General features: G+C 45.0%; 1 protein-coding gene across 1 annotated transcript in view; it reads left to right on the plus strand.

Moving 5' to 3' along the window:
- The window catches only part of LOC139558002 (low-density lipoprotein receptor-related protein 1-like), a 220,463-nt gene that overhangs the window by 42,519 nt on the left and 156,009 nt on the right, over nt 1-21,935 (plus strand). The window lies entirely within an intron of this gene.

Genomic DNA, 21,935 nt, shown 5'->3' on the forward strand with positions numbered 1-21,935 from the left:
GACATTTAATCATAGTAGAAATTCCCTGTCTTAAGTCAGTTAGGATCACCACTTTATTTTAAGAATGTGAAATGTCAGAATAATAGTAGAGAGAATTCTTTATTTCAGCTTTTATTTCTTTCTTCACATTCCCAGTGGGTCAGAAGTTTACATACACTCAATTAGTATTTGGTAGCATTGCCTTTAAATTGTTTAACTTGGGTCAAACATTTCAGGTAGCCTTCCACAAGCTTCCCACAATAAGTTGGGTGAATTATGGCCCATTCCTCCTGACAGAGCTGGTGTAACTGAGTCAGGTTTGTAGGCCTCCTTGCTCACATACGCTTTTTCAGTTCTGCCCACAAATGTTCTATGGGATTGAGGTCAGGGATTTGTGATGGCCACTCCAATACCTTGACTTTGTTGTCCTTAAGCCATTTTGCCACAACTTTGGAAGTTTCCTTGGGGTCATTGTCCATTTGGAAGACCCATTTGCGACCAAGCTTCAACTTCCTGACTGATGTCTTGCATCAGGCTCTGCTCACGGAATCAGTAGGCTATTAAAGAAACACTCAAACAGGCAACAGAAGCAGGATCTGTCTTTTTCTGTAAATATATATGTATGATTTATAAAGCCAGGTACATTTGACAGTTGATTATAGACCTAATTAAGTTGGAGTATCCTCTCTCCTGTAACGGCTGTTGGAAGGAGAGGACCAAGGTGCAGCGTGGTACGTGTCCATATTTATTTAATGAACACTAAAATAACAAAAATAAGAAAGAGAACGACCGAAACAGTTCTGGCTGGTGCAGACACACAACAGAAAACAACTACCCACCAAGCACAGGTGGGAATGAGGCTACCTAAGTATGGTTCTCAATCAGAGACAACGATAGACAGCTGCCTCTGATTGAGAACCACACCAGGCCAAACACCTAGAAATACAAAACATAGAACAACACATAGAATGCCCACCCCAACTCACTGTCACGTTCCTGACCTTATTTCCTTTGTTTAGTCTTTGTTTAGTTGGTCAGGACGTGAGCTGGGTGGGCATTCTATGTTTTGTGTTTCTATGTTGGGTTTGTTGTTTGGCCTAATATGGTTCTCAATCAGAGGCAGGTGTTTGTCATTGTCTCTGATTGGGAACCATATTAAGGTAGCCTGTTTGCACTGTTGGTTTGTGGGTGATTGTTTCCTGTCTTTGTGTTCTGCACCAGATAGGACTGTTTTCGGTTTTCACATTTATTGTTTTGTTGCTTGTAGTGTTCACGTTATTATCTTTATTAAATCATGTTGAACACTAGCCGCGCTGCGTTTTGGTCCTCTCCTTCATCCCAGGAAGAAAGCCGTTACACTCACGCCCTGACCAAACCAAAATAGAGACATAAAAAAGGAACTAAGGTCAGGGCGTGACATCTCCTCACTGTTCTTAGACAATAAGACAAGGGCTGTTTTCTCGTCTCCTAACTCCGCTGCTGCCTCCACCGTATTGTTCTCCTCACCAATATATGCTGCCTCCACCGTATTGTTCTCCTCACTAATATATGCTGCCTCCACCGTATTGTTCTCCTCACCAATATATGCTGCCTCCACCGTATTGTTCTCCACACCAACTTTGCTGTTATGCATATAGCAACATGGTCTAGGAAAAGGCGCCAATTCAACAGTGCACTGATGTGTTTCAGAACCACGGACAGCAACCGCTATCCATCACGGAAGAAAGCACATTTGTCATAAAATAATAATATTTGTATTATTGTTGCACCCTTGTTCTTACATTATATAACCATATACAGTTTCAGTAGCACATGTCTTAGACTGATGGACTGAGCCATCCCCACAGCCTCCACAATGGATCTGTTTTTTTCCTATGTTTGTACTTTTCTATAAACCAATTTCTGTGTTCATGCAAGTGACTGATTGAAGAAATCTTCACTCTCAGTGTCTGCAATTTGGCAGTACGCCCAGAACCTTGTTAAGAGAAAGGGATATCTCAGTTTCATGGTCTCAGTTTGGAGAGAAGAAGCCTTGTGAGGTATTGGTCTGTCACATGCTTGAACCAGTATTGGTTGGTCACATGAATGAAACACACGTTAATTATTAATGATTTATTAATAAGCTAAATCATGCAAATATGACTTGTCTGCAGCATATAAGAACTAAACGGGACTGCCCCGTTAGAGCTTCTGACAGAACCTCTCCAACGCACTGACAATAAACAATGATTCATTTAAGATTGACTTCAAGTGTCTCTGAGTAAGAATTTCCACAACATTACTTTTGTAATTTTTTTCTTAACTCTATTTTCTTACAACTGCATTGCTGGTTAGGGCTTTTCAGTAAGCATTTCACGATAAGGTCTACACTTGATGTATTCGGCGCATGTGACATAAAATCAAATTTGATTTGATTTGAGATTCAGAGGACCAAGGTGCAGCGTGGTAAGTGTTCATTATTTTAATAAAACAACTGAACACTGAACAAAACAACAAAAATGACAAACTAACAGTCCTGTAAGGTGACGAAAAACACTAAACAGAAAATAATCATCCACAACTCAAAATGGGAAAACAGGCTACCTAAGTATAGCTCCCAATCAGAGACAACGATAGACAGCTGCCTCTGACTGGGAACCACACCAGGCCAAACACATAGAAACACAACAACATAGAAAAAAGAACATCGACTGCCCACCCTAGTCACACCCTGGCCTAACCAAAATAGAGAATAAAAAGCCTCTCTATAGCCAGGGCGTGACACGGCTGGTCGGGGGGCCGGAACAGACTGTAATTACAAATAATTTGTAGACTGCAAATTGACCGGAATTGACTAAAACATAATAATTTCAAACCTTTCTTACATTTGAATATGATCATGTGTCTCTCTATTATGTGTGGGAATACTTGGGAACAGATTTCTTCAATTAAAATCACTTGGAGCTGATTTCTTAGTGTTTTTTATGTCCAACAATGAAAATGAAAAAACAATGAAACCCCCCCCCCCCCAAGACATTGGGTTTAGATGTTTTCTGATTGCTTTTTAGCTTCACTAACCTTGCTTCCCATTCAGCTCATCCACAGATGATATTCAGTACAAACCATGGTGGCCATGTCTTAGCACACATCGCCATTTAATTAGTGCAGTAAAGACATAAAGCCTTGTTCAGCCAGTGTAACATTGGTCAGATTCTGCCCTCTCTGTCTGTCTGAAGGACATGGGTGTAGCATCTGCCCTGTCTGAATCTGCCCTGTCTGACTGTCATGTCTGGCTGGGCTGGGCTGGCTGTTATAGTCTAGTGAGTTATAGCGCTCTCTAATGAAGTCCTGTTGTTTAGTCTGGCTTTTCAGAGGGATGTGTCTGCTCATGTCTAAACTCTGCCTCATCTCATCTGTGTGGTCTCTCTGAGAGGCTGGTCCCAGGCAAGAAACTCCCATCTAACAGCCACCCTCTCCATTGCTGTTCTACACCCTAGAAACTCTCATCATGTACAGCCTCCCTGTGTGTATGTATGTGTATGAAGGAGGCTCCTAACGGAGAAGACAAGTGTCTGTGTGCCACACCTCACATCTGTTAGGCCATGAACACTCTCCCTCCCAACAGTCAGTCTGGCATGGGGAGACGACTCATCAGACAAGTGGCTGACAGCCAGAACAAACACGTTTGTTATTGCTGGAGAAAAACACCATTAAGTGCACACAGATGGGCCTTTTGGATTCAACATTTATGAAATAGCTCAGTGGAATAAATCCTCCTCTGTTGTTGTGCTGAAAGCTAAATAAAACATGAACATTGGTGTTGAAATAGAGAGAGGGAAGTTTATATTGCTGTGTATATCATTGTGTCTGAGCTTGGATGCGTCTCCCATGGATAGGTCATCAAGTTCTCTGTTGTGTTCTGTTGTATACATGCCTGGTGTCCAGATCTAATCGTGCTGTCTTGCCAACTCCTATGGTCATTGGCGTGACTGTTACCATAGAAGTTGGCAAGACGGTACAAACAGATCTGGAACCAGGCTAGTTGTATCCCATTCCCCTCTCCAGATCTCCTATCTCTGGCAGTTCAATGAGTACACTGGATCCCCAGACCAACTTCGTACAAGCGTTGGTTGCCTCAGTCTGGGTCAAAATGTGTTAACTGGAGATAATCTAGAACTGTGGAAAATACTCTCCTCTATTTCCTTTCTCTGGGTGAAGATGAATTTGATTGAGCTTGGCTGACATACTGGGACCAATGGAATAATCGCAAAATTATATGGAATAGTTCCATCTAGCTAGCACTCCAGGCAGGCTCAATCAGAATATTTGAAGGTGAACAAATACTAGTTGAACCCAGGTCTGAAACGTAGTGGTTAAAAAAGAAAAGCAGCTGGTTTCTTCATTCCTCTTCCTCCTCTTCTTCCTCCTCCTCCTGGGCTAACAGGGTCTTTAATAACATGTAGCCTGGCCGACACTCTCTCCTAACTCAATGTCCGCCTCTTCTAGACACAAACACACTCTCTCCTAACTCAATGTCCTCCTCTTCTAGACACAAACACACTCTCTCCTAACTCAATGTCCGCCTCTTCTAGACACAAACACACTCTCTCCTAACTCAATGTCCGCCTCTTCTAGACACAAACACACTCTCTCCTAACTCAATGTCCTCCTCTTCTAGACACAAACACACTCTCTCCTAACTCAATGTCCGCCTCTTCTAGACACAAACACACTCTCTCCTAACTCAATGTCCTCCTCTTCTAGACACAAACACACTCTCTCCTAACTCAATGTCCTCCTCTTCTAGACACAAACACACTCTCTCCTAACTCAATGTCCGCCTCTTCTAGACACAAACACACTCTCTCCTAACTCAATGTCCTCCTCTTCTAGACACAAACACACTCTCTCCTAACTCAATGTCCTCCTCTTCTAGACACAAACACACTCTCTCCTAACTCAATGTCCGCCTCTTCTAGACACAAACACACTCTCTCCTAACTCAATGTCCGCCTCTTCTAGACACAAACACACTCTCTCCTAACTCAATGTCCGCCTCTTCTAGACACAAACACACTCTCTCCTAACTCAATGTCCGCCTCTTCTAGACACAAACACACTCTCTCCTAACTCCATGTCCTCCTCTTCTAGACACAAACACACTCTCTCCTAACTCCATGTCCTCCTCTTCTAGACACAAACACACTCTCTCCTAACTCAATGTCCGCCTCTTCTAGACACAAACACACTCTCTCCTAACTCCATGTCCTCCTTGTCACGTCGAAATATATTCAGTCTCCTCTCTCTGACTCCACTTTAACGACAGGCTGTATTTCTGCCTGCTTGAATAACAATAGTTCAGATCCACATGAAAACATGGAATGACTCCGGGAATAGATAGAACATTGCTCAGAGATGTACAAAAACATTCTAAAGTTCAAAATTAGTCTTTCCTTTAATGTTACCTCTGACTTTCAGAGTTATTGAAAGAAAAAACTATTTTGATAGAGTTAGTTAAATAATGAATTACTGATCTGAAAACCTACAATGGCTCATTTCTAAAAAGCACAGTAAATAAAAAAATAACTTTTTTTAAAACCATTTTTTCTCCCCAATTTCGTGGTATCAAATTGGTAGTTACAGTCTTGTCGTCTCATCGCTGCAACTCCCGTACGGACTCGGGAGAGGCAAAGGTCGAGAGCCGTGCTTTCTCCGAAACACAACCTAGCCAAGCCACACTGCTTCTTGACACAATGCCCACTTAACCCGAAAGCCAGCCGCACCAATGTGTCGGAGGAAACACAGTGCACCTGGCAACCTTGTCAGCGTGCACTGAGCCCGGCCCGCCACAGGGGTCGCTAGTGCGCGATGGGACAAGTACATCCTTTGGTTCCGTCCAGCCCCTTTTCCCCATATTACCGTGTAGGAAATAAATCCTAGTAACGGTAAATTCTGCCTTTGTAGTCCTTTCTCGCACCTACAGTCCATACCTCTTGCACTTCACAGAGAGTTGAGTTGTAGCAGGGAGTTGCGTTCCCTCTTCTCAGAGGCGTGCGTAACATAATTAATCTCCCTCTAATCTCTAATTTCTCTCCTCTTCTCTCTCCTCTCTCTCCTGTTACAATGTAAATTGTCTGGGAAAGCCCAGGAAGTAGTAGCTGCTCTCTCCCTGGAAGACAGTTTACACTACGAAACAGTTAAAACTACCGTGTTGCGGGCTTATGAGTTGGTGCCTGAAGCTTATAGACAGCGCTTCAGGAACCACCAGAAACCCTCTCACTGTACTTTTGTTGAGTTTGCTAGGGACAAAGAGTCTCTGTTTAATCGATGGTGTTCAGCCAGCAAAGCTAACACCTTTTCTGAGATTCGGGAGTTGATGCTGTTGGAGGATTGTAAAAGCAACCTCCCAGATAGAATTGTAGTTCATTTAAATGAACAGAAAGTGGTGACTTTGGCCCAGGCAGCAGTGTTGGCAGATGAGTACGCTTTGACACACAAGACTGTCTTTGGTGCACCTCGTTTTGAAGATAGACTGATTACGTCATCAGTGCCTCGTTCAGGTCGCTTTTCCTCTGAAAAGCCTTTTCATGAAATCCGTGAATGTTTTTACTGTCACCAAAAGGGTCACGTGATTGCGGACTGCCCAGTTTTGAAAAATAAACCGAAACAGTCCCAGTCACCGTCCCCAAAAAGGAAAAGTTTGGGTTTAGTCAAGTCTTTGGCTCGTCCGTTGGCCCGAGTTCTTGATTCAGCATTTGAGAAACCGGATCCTGTCTATGCTCCGTTTATCTCTACCGGTTGTGTTTCCTTAACTGGAGAACAAGCTGATCAAAAGCCTATTCAAATCTTACGAGACACCGGGGCAGCGCAGTCAGTAATCATTACTGATGCTTTACCCTGGTCTCCTGAAACATATTGTGGCTCGCATGTCATATTACAGGGGATAGAGACAAAAACAGTACCTGTACCATTACACTGGGTCCACTTAGTGTCAGACTTGGTATCAGGACGTTTCCGTGTTGGTGTAGTGTCTACACTGCCAGTAAAATGAGTCACATTGCTATTAGGGAATGATATTGCTGGTGGTAACGTCACTCCTGTGTTAGAAGTAGTAGAAATCCCAGAAATCAGAATTGCAGATGAGAAATTGGTTCAAGCATTTCCACATGTTTTTCCTGCTTGTGTCTTAACGAGGGCACAATCTCGCAAGCTTGGAGATGTGGTGGATTTGGCTAGTTCCATTTTTGAGAATGTTGAAGTAGAAGACAATGCACCGAGTATTTCTTCTGCAACGCCGACAGTTTTTATTCCTGTAAAAACTAAGGAAGGGGACTGCGAAATCGCGCCCCAATTACATGACATTCTTTTGTCTGTCACCCCTGAGAAGGTGATTGAATGTCAAAAAGGAGACACCAGTCTTCGCAAGTGTTTTGCTTCGGTAATTTCCATTGAGGAAGCTAAAACTAGAGAGACTGCCTACTTTATGGAAGCAGGAGTTTTGATGCGTAAATGGGCAGCTCATGACACTGTTAATGACTGGAGTGAAGTGTGTCAAGTGGTTGTTCCTACACCGTTCCGGCAGCAGGTGCTGTCACTCGCCCATGACCAGGCGTGGTCTGGACATTTGGGGATCACAAAGACTTATAACCGGGTCCTTCGTCATTTTTTCTGGCCAGGTTTGAAGTCTGATGTGGTCCAATTTTGTAAAACATGTCACGTATGTCAACTCACTGGGAAAGCGAATCAAACAGTTCCTCGAGCACCGCTCTGCCCGATTCCTGTGGTGGGGGAACCGTTTGAAAGAGTGATAATTGATTGTGTAGGTCCATTGCCGAAAACCAGGTCAGGTAACAAGTTCTTACTAGATATAATGTACAGATAGCCTATGTGAAGGGCTCGGCGAATGTGGTTGCTGACGCTCTATCACGGGTTTACTAACTGGGGAAGCGTTGGTTTTTGTTATTACAAACTTTATGTTTGCAATTTTTGTGGTGGGCGTGTTACGTTCCCCAGTTTCTGTGTTCTGGTTTGTATTTGAGTGTGTGTTTCAGGAGATGGCTTCCAGAAGTACTCCCCAACCAGCTGATTGGTCGACTCAATGGCTAATTGATGATTGGAGAGCTGACCCCGCCCCCTCGTCAAGAAGCAGCTGACTCTAATCACCATTGCCACCTGAAGATATAAAAGCCAGTGTTCTGTTCAGAAGAGAGGAGATCATGAGAGAGAGAGGAGAGAGATTAGAGGGAGATTGAATGTTTTGGAAAGATCGGGAGAGGGAGAGGGAGAGGGAGAAGAGATCAGAGATAGAATTGAATATTTTGTATAGTGTTGGTTGTGTATCAGAAAGTGTTGGTATGTACTATATTAGTTGTTGTTGGTAGCAGCTTTGCTATGTCCTGTGTTTGTGAGTGTTTGTGAAATTGTTAATAATTATTCTGTTTCATTTGTTCCCAGGGGGGAAGGAGAAGGCACTTTGGGAGTGCTTAGGCAAGAGGCCCGCGGGCATACATATACCCGTAGTATATTCACTGTCTAGGCACACTAGGTAAGACCTGGGCGGACCACCCCCTGTATTTTGGTTAGGGCACCAGGTGGTGTTATGATAGGTAAGTAGTGGGTAGGCAGGTTAGATAGGAGAGGGGGAACTTTGATATTTACTTTCTTTGCTTTGGTTCCGTCCAGCCCCTTTTCCCCATATTACCGTGTAGGAAATAAATCGTAGTAATGGTAAATTCTGCCTTTGTAGTCCTTTCTCGCACCTACAGTCCATACCTCTTGCACTTCACAGAGAGTTGAGTTGTAGCAGGGAGTTGCGTTCCCTCTTCTCAGAGGCGTGCGTAACACCGGCCAAACCCTCCCCTAACCTGGACGACACGGCCAACTGTGCACCGTCCCATGGGTCTCCCGGTCACGGCTGGCTGCGACAGAGCCTGGACTCGAACCCAGAATCTCTAGTGGCACAGCGAAGCAGTGCCTTAGACCACCTCGCCACTCGGGAGGCCACACTAAATCTATTTTGATGAAGAACTTCAGATAGTTATTACGAAGATATTCATTTCAAATGCCCTGCATGAACAGAGCCGGGTTTCAATAGAAACATATAGATCCACTCCAGTGTGCTGGAGTTGGTTTTCAGTTCAGTGGCAGCTGAAGAAACACTAGTGACTGTGTGAAGGGTTTCATTTACCAGAACAGATCTTGATGGTCTGCTGTGGCTGAAACATTGCTCTCCACACAGTCCCCTTCAGGCAAATGAAACACTGCATTGTCTTTGTGGAGATATTACAGAAGTAATATGGACATTTCACTCACATCCAATTGCTTTGTAGCCTACTGACGGGGGAGAAAAAGATGAGTCTTTCGGGAGTTCGTCTTTTACTATTCATTTCACTCAAGCAGGCATAATATAAATTGTGTGTAAAATATTTGAAATCCAGGCAGGTTTGGGTACTAGAGTCATCATCCTTGGCCGTTTTCTCCGTCTCCCATGCTTTAAAGCCAACAGCATGAGAGGAGAGGCATTCGGTCCAACAGGCTGTAAACAATGAGGCCTCTCTCCCTCGACAACAGCTCCAACACAAGATTAAATAATGGAGGTTCTGGCCCTCTGTACTGTCCCAAAGCCCCAGAACAGGACAGATATAACCACATAACAACAACGTATCAACCTAGTAGTTGCTGGGCTATGTGGAGGCTTTCAGTGGGATGTCCCATACTAGGCTCCGTAACAGGACACATACGTATAAATAAAAACTCAGCAGTGAACATACGCTAGAACCTTTCTCTCTCTCTCCCCCTACCTCCCTCTTTCCTTTCCTTTCCCTCTCTCTCTCTCTCCCCCTACCTCCCTCCCTCTCTCCTTCCCTCCCCCCTCTCCCTCTCTCTCTCCCCCTACCTCCCTCTCTCCTTCCCTTTCCCCCTCTCCCTCCCTCTCTCTCCCCCTACCTCCCTCTCTCCTTTCCTTTCCCTCTCTCTCTCTATCCCCCTACCTCCCTCTCTCCTTCCCTTTCCCCCTCTCTCTCTCTCTCCCCCTACCTCCCTCTCTCATTCCCTTTCCCCCTCTCCCTCCCTCTCTCTCCCCCTACCTCACTCTCTCCTTCCCTTTCCCCCTCTCTCTCCCCCTACCTCCCTCTCTCCTTCCCTTTCCCCCTCTCCCTCTTTCTCTCTCCCCCTACCTCCCTCTCTCCCTCTCTCCTTCCCTTTCCCCTCTCTCTCTCTCTCTCTCTCTCTATCCCCCTACCTCCCTCGCTCCTTTCCTTTCCCCCTCTCCCTCTCTCGCTCTCCCCCTACCTCCCTCTCTCCCTCTCTCCTTCCCTTCCTCTCTCTCTCTCTCTCTATCCCCCTACCTCCCTCTCTCCTTTCCCCCTCTCCCTCTCTCTCTCTCTCTCCCCCTACCTCCCTCTCTCCCTCTCTCCTTCCCTCCCCCCCTCTCTCTCTCTCTCTCTCGATCCCACTACCTCCCTCTCTCCTTTCCTTTCCCCCTCTCCCTCTCTCTCTCTCCCCCTACCTCCCTCTCTCCTTTCCTTTCCCCCTCTCCCTCTCTCTCTCTCCCCCTACCTCCCTCTCTCCTTTCCTTTCTCCCTCTCTCTCTCTCCCCCTACCTCCCTCTCTCCTTTCCTTCCCCCTCTCCCTCTCTCTCTCCCCCTACCTCCCTCTCTCCTTCCCTTTCCCCCTCTCTCTCCCCCCTACCTCCCTCTCTCCTTCCCTTTCCCCCTCTCTCTCCCCCCTACCTCCCTCTCTCCTTCACTTTCCCCCTCTCCCTCTCTCTCTCCCCCTACCTCCCTCTCTCCTTCCCTTTCCCCCTCTCCCTCTCTCCTTTCCTTTCCCCCTCTCCCTCTCTCTCTCTCCCCCTACCTCCCTCTCTCCTTTCCTTTCCCCCTCTCCCTCTCCCCCTACCTCCCTCTCTCCTTCCCTTTCCCCCTCTCCCTCTCCCCCTACCTCCCTCTCTCCTTCCCTTTCCCCCTATCCCTCTCTCTCCCCCCTACCTCCCTCTCTCCTTCCCTTTCCCCCTCTCCCTCTCTCTGTCTCCCTCTATCTTGATCTCCCCTCTCTCTTCCCCTCTCTCCCACTCGTTCCCATTAGTCTCTCTCTCTCTTAAGCAGGACATATTTCCCCAACAGTGACTGAACAGTGTGTGAGGCATTATATCTAGGATGTCCCAAGTCCCATAGCCTCCACAGTAAAGCTGATGCCTAAACAAACCCATGTATTTATGTGTATTTAGGGAGTTTACAGTGTTCCTTATTTGTTCCAAAAGTGGAAAGTTTATTTGGCCACTGAATTAAAGGTCTGACTCTGGCTGTACACACACACAACACAGAGAGCTGGTGTCAGGGGGTGCAAACAAAACTCCCTGCTCTTTCCCAGCAGTTTCCTTTCGACATGCCTTCCCCCCCTGAGTCCTGACCACAGTCTAGTGTGTGTGTGTGTGTGTGTGTGTGTGTGTTAATGTTGTTGGGAATCAGAGTACTTTAATTACAGCATTATCACCAGTTCAAGGTAATTACTAGCAAATTGGATCCCAAAGTATGTTCAGTTCACCCAGATTTTACAAGGCGGACACGCTTTTCTCTCTCTCGTTTTTGCTTGATCCTCTCTCCCTCTCTCTTTTTCTCTCCCTCTAACTCCATCTTTCTTTCTCGCTCTCTCTCTTTCCCTCTCTCTTGTCGTTTGGCTGTTGTTCTATCTCTGTACAGGGTTGACCTACTGCTGCGCTCTCAGTGAACGTACTGATATACAGTACGTTGTGACAGGGCAGGCAGAGCTGGCAGGCAACATGGGCCTTGCTTATTTCTTTAAGTATGTCAATATATCAGTAGGAAAAGGACACTCCATTCACTGTGAAAGAACAGAAATAAAGGAACTCCATGGCCCCTACTCTCTCTCTCTCTCTCTCTCTCTCTCTCTCTCTCTCTCTCTCTCTCTCTCTCTCTCCCTCTCTCTCTCTCTCTCTCTCTCTCTCTCTCTCTCTCTCTCTCTCTGCCTCTTTCTCTCTTTCTCTTTCTCTTTCTCTCTCTGCACCTCTCTCTCTCTCTCTCTCTCTCTGCCTCTCTCTCTGCCTCTCTCTTTCTCTCTCTCTGCCTCTCTCTCTGCCTCTCTCTTTCTCTCTCTCTGCCTCTTTCTCTCTTTCTCTTTCTCTCTCTGCACCTCTCTCTCTCTCTCTCTCTGCCTCTCTCTCTCTGCCTCTCTCTCTCTGCTTCTCTCTCTCTGCCTCTCTCTCGCTGCCTCTCTCTCGCTGCCTCTGCCTCTCTCTCGCTGCCTCTGCCTCTCTCTCGCTGCCTCTCTCTCTCTCTCTGCCTCTCTCTGCCTCTCTCGCTCTCTGCCTCTCTCTGCCTCTCTCTCTCTCTCTGCCTCTCTCTCTCTCTGCCTCTCTCTCTTTCTCTCTCTCTTTCTCTCTCTCTGCCTCTTTCTCTCTCTTTCCCTTTCTCTTTCTCTCTCTCTGCACCTCTCTCTCTCTCTTTCTCTCTCTCTCTTTCTCTCTCTCTCTCTCAATTAAAATATTACACTCAAAACAAAAGTTTCAAAATAATAGAGACATTTCAAATGTTATATTATGGCTATGTACAGTGTTGTAACAATGTGCAAAAGTATGTGGACACCTCTTCAAATTAGTGAATTCGGCTATTTCAGCAACACACATTGCTGAACAGGTGTATAAAATCAAGCACACAGCCATGCAATCTTCATAGACAAACATTGGCAGTAGAATGGCCTACCTTTCCAACAAGTCAGTTCGTCAAATTTCTGCACTGCTAGAGCTGCCCCGGTCAACTGTAAGTGCTCTTATTGTAAACGTCTAGGAGCAACAACGGCTCAGTCGTAGGCCACACAACCTCACAGAACGGGACCGCCGAGTGCTGAAGCGTGTAGCACGTACAAATCGTCTGTCGTCAGTTGCAACGCTCACTACCAGGTCCCTAGGTGTGACCCTATCACCCCCCCTCCCCTCTCTCTCTCTCTCTCTCAATTCAATGGGCTTTATTGGCATAGGAAGCATATGTTTACATTGCCAAAGCAAGTGAAATAGATCATATACAAAAGTTAAATAAACAATCAAAATGAACAGTAAACATTACACAGAGACATTTCAAATGTCCAATTAAATGTCCAAATGTGCACGTGCATTTGTGTTTGTGTGTGAGGAATAATGATGAGTCAATCTATTTCAGGTAGCCTAAGTATCAAACAAATCCTTTGGGACAAACTGCACAGTTAGCTCCCCTGTCTTTCTCTCTATGCTACAATATTTATAATATTTGGCTATAGAGCACAGTCAGCAAATACTCACTTATTTATTTTGCAATTAATTTATTTCCTTGCTATTCGTCCATTTTTTTAAATGTTGTGTGGATAATGGTTTATAGTGTAGTGAGCAATGAGGTGAATTTGACAGGGCCTGAGTTCTTCAGACTATTCTGTTATTTGCTGATGTAAGTGAATGGGCCAACTTCTTATAAAAATATTTAGGATGAATGAAATCCAACCAATTCATACTTGAGGAACCATGCTTCCCTGAAAGCTGTAAGCATATTTGTTTCAAGAACCACATAAGCTTTTCAATTGTATTTCTGTCATTGCTTGTTTGCTAAATACGTTAACTTGAACCCATTTGCAGTCCACATCGTTCTAAGTAATTGCATGGCTTCAATAGCATTCACACTGTTTTAAGGGCTGGGCCAACTGTACATTGATTTATGGCTGCGCATGGCAAACATTGTCAATAAGCAAGATTCAATTCATTATTGATAAGGCCTAAAAAGAGAACAAATAATTCTAATCAAATTCCAAACAAAACAACAACATGTTTTAAATAGGTTATGTCACACTTACAGGCACCATAATTTCTCCCCGTTGGCATATAATATTAAAACAACGCAGACTATGGAGGGTTTTACGCACATCGAAAACAGGACCTGCATGGCAAAAATAATGTGGGCCTGCCTAATGCATATATAAAAGGCAATGTCAACTCACTGTTTTACTACTCTCAAACTTCATATTTTAATAAAGCTTTCGTGTTTAAGATTTATTTCCAAGCGGTCTCAAAAGCCAACCCATTATCGACAGTCTTGAATATTTCGGGATTTCATTGGGCAGACAAAAAAAGGCTTAATTGAGAGGGGGGTAGGCTATGCATGGTTTTAATCCAAATAAAATGAAATTGGAAAAAACATTCGTTTTTTATGTTTCTAAATACGAAGTACATTATGCTACTCTTGTTCCATGCGTATATGGGCAGTGTGCATCACGGCTGGATAGGCTGCGTTTTCGCTGTCAAAATTCATGCCATAACCAACTGCGTTACCGCTAAAACCAGCTTTTGGTTGGTCTTAAATATCTCTACTGGCGCTGCCTGAAATTAGCACTTTGAATCATGTTTTTAAGGACGCACGTAAAATATTTCCAACACCTCCCATCTGAGCGCAAGCGTGCTGATGTTAGACAGGTAAATTGCCGAACCTGGCGTTCACTATTTAGCTTTTTCCAATGCAATTTGCTGTGTCATAATGGCCTTTACCTTCTACAACTACTTTGAATGTTGTAGCTATCAATGGTCCCATTAACAATTACCCATATTAGCAAACTTATTTCTTTTCAAACTTCATATATCTCTACTGGGCCCTATAGGTTATTTATCGTCATGAACGATATACGCAAAATGTCCCTGAAAAGTGGTTGGTTTGGTCTGTGTCGATAATTTTCGGTTTATCGTCCCAGCTCTAGCACACACACACACACACACACACACACACACACACACACACACACACACAGTTGAAGTCGGAAGTTTATATACACTTAGGTTGGAGTCATTAAAACTTGTTTTTCAACCACTCCACAAATTTCTTGTGAACAAACTATGGTTTTGGCAAGTCGGTTAGGACATCTACTTTGTGCATGACACAATAAATTTTTCCAACAATTGTTTACAGACAGATTTTTTCACTTATATTTCACTGTATCACAATTCCAGTGGGTCAGAAGTTTACATACACTAAGTTGACTGTGCCTTTAAACAACTTGGAAAATTCCAGAAAACGATGTCATGACTTTAGAAGCTTCTTATAGGCTAATTAACATCATTTGAGTCAAATGGAGGTGTACCTGTGGATGTATTTCAAGGCCTACCTTCAAACTCAGTGCCTCTTTGCTTGACATCATGGGAAAATCAAAAGAAATCAGCCAAGACTTCAGAAAAAACCTCCACAAGTCTGGTTCATCCTTGTGAGCAATTTCCAAACGCATGAAGGTACCATGTTCATCTGTACAAACAATAGTACGCAAATATAAACAGGATGGGACCACGCAGCCGTCATACCGCTCAGGAAAGAGACGCGTTCTGTCTCCTAGAGATGAGCGTACTTTGGTGCGGAAAGTGCAAATCAATCCCAGAACAACAGCAAAGGACCTTGTGAAGATGCTGGAGGAAACAGGTACAGAAGTATCTATATCCACAGTTAAACGAGACCTATATCGACATAACCTGAAAGGCCGCTCAGCAAGGAAGAAGCCACTGTTCCAAAATCACCATAAAAAAGCCAGACTACGGTTTGCAACTGCACATGTGGACAAAGATCGTACTTTTTGGAGAAATGTCCTCTGGTCTGATGAAACAAAAATAGAACTGTTTGGCCATAATGACCATCGTTATGTTTGGAGGAAAAAGGGGGATGCTTGCAAGCCGAAGAACACCATCCCAACCATGAAGCACGCGGGTGGCAGCATCATGTTGTGGGGGTGCTTTGCTGCAGGAGGGACTGGTGCACTTCACAAAATAGATGGCATCATGAGGTAGGAAAATTATGTGGATATATTGAAGCAACATCTCAAGACATCAGTCAGGAAGTTAAAGCTTGGTCTCAAATGGGTCTTCCAAATGGACATTGACCCCAAGCAAACTTCCAAAGTTGTGGCAAAATGGCCTAAGGACAACAAAGTCAAAGTATTGGAGTGGCCATCACAAAGCCCTGACCTCAATCCTATAGAAAATGTGTGGGCAGAACTGGAAAAGCGTGTGCGAGCAAGGAGGCCTACAAACCTGACTCAGTTACCCCAGCTCTGTCAGGATGAATGGGTCAAAATTCAACCAACTTATTGTGGGAAGCTTGTGGAAGGCTACCCGAAACGTTTGACCCAAGTTAAACAATTTAAAGGTAATGCTACCGAATACTAATTGAGTATATGTAAACTTCTGACCCATTGGGAATGTGATGAAAGACATAAAAGCTGAAATAAAGAATTATCTCTACTATTATTCTGACATTTCACATTCTTAAAATAAAGTGTGATCCTAACTGACCTAAGACAAGGAATTTTTACTTGTATTAAATGTCAGGAATTGTGAAATACTCAGTTTAAATGTATTTGGCTAAGGTGTATGTAAACTTCCGACTTTAACTGTACATACATACATACATTACACTCACTCACTCACTCACTCACTCAGTCACTCACTCACTCACTCAGTCAGTCAGTCACTCACTCACTCACTCACTCATGGCCCACACACACTGCCCCTGCCCCTTTGTCTGAGCCGTCTGTCTTTCACGCTGCGGCTGTCTCTCCAGGATGACCGAACCACTGCCATGAAAAGGGGAAGAGCACTGCAGAGGGAGAAAGCTGGAGGGAGGGAGGGAATGGTGGAGGGATGGAGGGCATAGAAGGATGAAGGGATAGAGGAATAGAGGGAACGATGGAGGGATGGAGGGCATATAGGGATGGAGGGAAACGGTGGAGGGGATAGAGGGATGGAGGGGATAGAGGGATGGAGGGAAACGGTAGATGGATAGCGGGGAGAGAGGGAGGGAACGGTGGAGGGATGGAGGGGATAGATGGATAGAGGGGATAGAGGGATGGAGGGGACAGCGGTAGGGAACGATGGAGGGAATAGAGGGTTTAGGGGATAGAGGGATGGAACAGTGGAGGGATGGAGGGGATGGAGGCACAAGTGTAGGAAACGTATGTGAATGAAAGGAGTTTTAGGGAATGGTTTATCTGAGGGTAAAAATACATTTGTACAAGAGAAAAGAGAAAGTACAAGATTAGGGCGGTGTCCTAAATGGTACCCCATTCCCTATTTAGTGCACTACATTTGACCAGAGACCATGGGGTGGTGGGCGGTGTGTGTAACATTAACAGGTGCTGTTGGAGGGGGAGCAGGGGCCGATGCTGACACACACACACACACACACACACACACACACACACACACACACACACACACACACACACACACACACACACACACACACACACACACACAAAGCCCTGTAAATCCCTCAGCCCTGCTCACCCTCCTCAATCTGGGCTATCAGTAGCCAACGAACACAGCCCTTTCTCATGCCAGCCAGGCATAGCTTCTCTCTTCCTTCTGTCTCTACCAGCTGTCTTTTAACACATACACATACACATGCACATACACACACACACACACACACACACACACACACACACACACACACACACACACACACACGCATACACACACACACAGTGAGGCTTCGGATGCGCACACACCACCCACCGCTTCAGAGTATATTACTCGCTAATGTCCAGTCCCTAGTTAACAAAGTCGATGAAATTAGGGCAAGAGTTGCTTTCCAGAAAGATATCCGGGATTGTAACATACTCTGTTTCACGGACACGTGGCTAGCTGGGGACATGCTGTTGGAGTCCGTACAGCCAACAGGATTTTCAGTGCATCGCGCCGACAGGAACAAACATCTCTCTGGTAAGAAGAAAGGCGGGGTGTATAATTCATGATTAACGACTCGTGGTGTAATTGTAACAACATACAAGAACTCAAGTCCTTTTGTTCACCTGACCTAGAATTCCTCACAATCAAATGCCGACCGTATTATCTCCCAAGAGAACTCTCCTCGGTTATCGCCAAAGCCGTGTATATCTACCCGTAAGCGGATACCAAGACGGCCATCAAGGAACTTCACTGGACTTTATGCAAACTGGAAACCATATATCCTGAGGCTGCATTTATTGTAGCTGGGATTTTAACAAGCTATTCTGAGAACAAGGCTACCTAAATTCTATCAGCATATCGATTGCCGTACACGAGCGAGTAACACACTGCTACTCTAACTTCCACGATGCATACAAGGCCATCCCCCACCCTCCTTTTGGCAAATCTGACCATGACTCCATCTTGTTACTCCCCTCCTATAGGCAGAAACTAAAACAGGAAGCACTCGTGCTTGGGTCTATCCAACGCTGGTCTGACCAATCGAGTTCCACGCTTCAAGATTGCTTCGATCACGTGGACTGGGATATGTTCCGGGTAGCCTCAGACAATAACATTGACGTATACGCTGACTCTGTGTGCGAGTTTATAAGGAAGTGTATAGGAGATGTTGTACCCACTGCAACTATTAAAACCTTCCCTAAGCAGAAACCGTGGATTGATTTCAGCATTCGCGCAAATCTGAAAGCACGTACCACCGCATTTAATCATGGCAAGGCGACTGGAAACATGACCGAATACGAACAGTGTAGTTATTCCCTCTGTAAAGCAATCAAACAAGCAAAGTGTCAGTATAGAGACAAAGTGGAGTTGCAATTCAACAGCTCAAACACGAGATGTACATGGCAGGGTCTACAGACAATCAGGGATTACAAAAAGAAAACCAGCCCTGTTGCGGACATCAACGTCTTGCTCCCGGACAAACTAACCAAAGACTGTGGGCTCTCCTTCTCCGTGACCAACGTGAGTAAAACATTTAAACGTGTTAACCCTCGCAAAGCTGCCGGCCCAATCGGCATCCCTAGCCGCGTCCTCAGAGCATACGCAGACCAGCTGGCTGGTGTGTTTACGGACATATTCAATCAATCCCTATCCCAGTCTGCTGTCCCCACATGCTTCAAGATGGCCACCATTGTTCCTGTTCCCAAGAAAGCTAAGGTAATTGAACTAATTGACAATCGCCCCGTTGCACTCACTTCTGTCATCATGAAGTGCTTTGAGAGACTAGTCAAGGATCATATCACCTCCACCTTACATGTTACCCTAGACCCACTCCAATTTTCTTACCGCCCCAATAGGTCCACAGACAATGCCATCGGCATCACACTGCACACTGCCCTATCCCATCTGGACAAGAGGAATACCTATGTAAGAATGCTGTTCATTGACTACAGCTCAGCATTCAACATCATAGTACCCTCCAAACTCATCATTAAGCTTGAGACAGCGGGTCTCTACCCCGCCCTGTACAATTGGGTCCTGGACTTCCTGACTGGTCGCCCCCAGGTGGTGAAGATAGGAAACAACATCTCCACTCCGCTGATCCTCAACACTGGAGCCCCACAAGGGTGCGTTCTCAGCCCTCTCTGTACTCTCTGTTCACCCATGACTGCGTGGCCATGCACGCCTCCAACACAATCATCAAATTTGCAGACGACACTACAGTGGTAGGTTTGATTACCAACAACGACGAGACAGCCTACAGGAAGGAGGTGAGAGCCCTCGGAGTGTGGTGTCAGGAAAACAAACTCTCACTCAATGTCAGCAAAACAAAAGAGATAATCGTGGACTTCAGGATACAGCAAAGGGCGCAGCCCCTATCCACATCGACAGTACAGCAGTGGAGAAGGTGGAAAGTTTTAAGTTCCTCGGCGTACATATCACCGACAAACTGAAATGGTCCACGCACACAGACAGTGTGGTGAAGAAGGCGCAACAGCGCCTCTTCAACCTCAGGAGGCTGAAAAAATGTGGCTTGTCACCGAAAACCCTAACTAACTTTTACAGGTGCACTGTAAAGGGTGATGTCGGTGACGTCGACCGCCGAACACCGCCCGAACAAGGAGAGGGACCGACTTCGGCGGAAGTCGTGACATGCACAATTGAGAGCATCCTGTCGGGTTGTATCACCGCCTGGTAGGTCAACTGCACCACCCACAACCGCAGGGCTCTCCAGAGGGTGGTGCGGTCTGCACAACGCATCACTGGGGGCAAACTACCTGCCCTCCAGGACACCTACAACACCCGATGTCACAGGAAGGCCAAAAAGATCATCAAGGACAATAACCACCCAAGCCACTACCTGTCCACACCGCTTCCATTCAGAAGGCGAGGTCAGTAGAGGTGCATCAAAGCAGGGACCGAGAGACAGATTGAAAAACAGCTTCTATCTCAAGGCCATCAGATTGTTAAACAGCCATCACTAACTACAGACTTGATATCATTGTACACTTCAATAAATGGAACACCAGTCACTTTAATAATGCCCCTTTAAGAATGTTTACATATCTCACATTACTCGTCTTATATGTACAGTTGAAGTCGGAAGTTTACATACACCTTAGCCAAATACATTTAAACTCAGTTTTTCACAATTCCTGATATTTAATCCAAGTAAAAATTCCCTGTCTTAGGTCAGTTAGGATCACCACTTTATTTTAGGAATGTGAAATGTCAGAATAATAGTAGAGAGAATGATTTATTTCAGCTTTTATTTCTTTCATCACATTCCCAGTGGGTCAGAAGTTTACATACACTCAATTAGTATTTGGTAGCATTGTCCTTAAATTGTTTAACTTGAGTCAAACGTTTCGGGTAGCCTTCCACAAGCTTCCCACAATAAGTTGGGTGAATTTTGGCCCATTCCTCCTGACAGAGCTGGTGTAACTGAGTCAGGTTTGTAGGCCTCCTTGCTCGCACACGCTTTTTCAGTTCTGCCCACACATTTTCTATAGGATTGAGGTCATGGCTTTGTGATGGCCACTCCAATATCTTGACTTTGTTGTCCTTAAGCCATTTTGCCACAACTTTGGAAGTTTGCTTGGGGTCATTGTCCATTTGGAAGACCCATTTGCGATCAAGCTTTAACTTCCTGACTGATGTCTTGAGATGTTGCTTCAATATATCCACATACTTTTCCTCCCTCGTGATTCCATCTATTTTGTGAAGTGCACCAGTCCCTCCTGCAGCAAAGCACCCCCACAACATGATGCTGCCACCGCAATGCTTCGCGGTTGGGATGGTGTTCTTCGGCTTGGATGCCTCCACCTTTTTCCCCCAAACATAATGATGGTCATTATGGCCAAACAGTTCTATTTTTGTTTCATCAGACCAGAGGACATTTCTCCAAAAAGTACGATCTTTGTCCCCATGTGCAGTTGCAAACCGTAGTCTGGCTTTTTTATGGCGGTGTTTGAGCAGCGGCTTCTTCCTTGCTGAGTGGCCTTTCAGGTTATTGTCGATATAGGACTCGTTTTACTGTGGATATAGATACTTTTGTACCTGTTTCCTCCAGCATCTTCACAAGGTCCTTTGCTGTTGTTCTGGGATTGATTTGCACTTTTCGCACCAAAGTACGTTCATCTCTAGGAGACAGATCGTGTCTCCTTCCTGAGCGGTATGACGGCTGAGTGGTCCCTTGGTGTTTATACTTGCATACTATTGTTTGTACAGATGATCGTGGTGCCTTCAGGCATTTGGAAATTGCTCCCAAGGATGAACCAGACTTGTGGAGGTCTACAATTTTTTTCTGAGGTCTTGGCAGATTTCTCTTGATTTTCCCATGATGTCAAGCAAAGAGGCACTGAGTTTGAAGGTAGGCCTTGAAATACATCCACAGGTACACCTCCATTTGACTCAAATAGCCTATAAGAAGCTTCTAAAGCCATGACATAATTTTCTGGAATTTTCCAAGCTGTTTAAAGGCCCAGTCAACTTTGTGAATGTAAACTTCTGACCCACTGGAATTGTGATACAGTGAATAATAAGTGAAAAAATCTGTCTGTAAACAATTGTTGGAAAAATGACTTGTGTCATGCACAAAGTAGATGTCCTAACCGACTTGCCAAAACTATAGTTTGTTCACAAGAAATTTGTGGAGTGGTTGAAAAACGAGTTTTAATGACTCCAACCTAAGTGTATGTAAACTTCCAACTTCAACAACTGTATATACTGTATCCTACACTATTGCATCTTAGCCACTCTGTCACTGCTCATCCATATA

This window comes from Salvelinus alpinus, chromosome 28 (assembly GCF_045679555.1).
Source record: "Salvelinus alpinus chromosome 28, SLU_Salpinus.1, whole genome shotgun sequence".
NCBI lineage: Eukaryota > Metazoa > Chordata > Actinopteri > Salmoniformes > Salmonidae > Salvelinus > Salvelinus alpinus.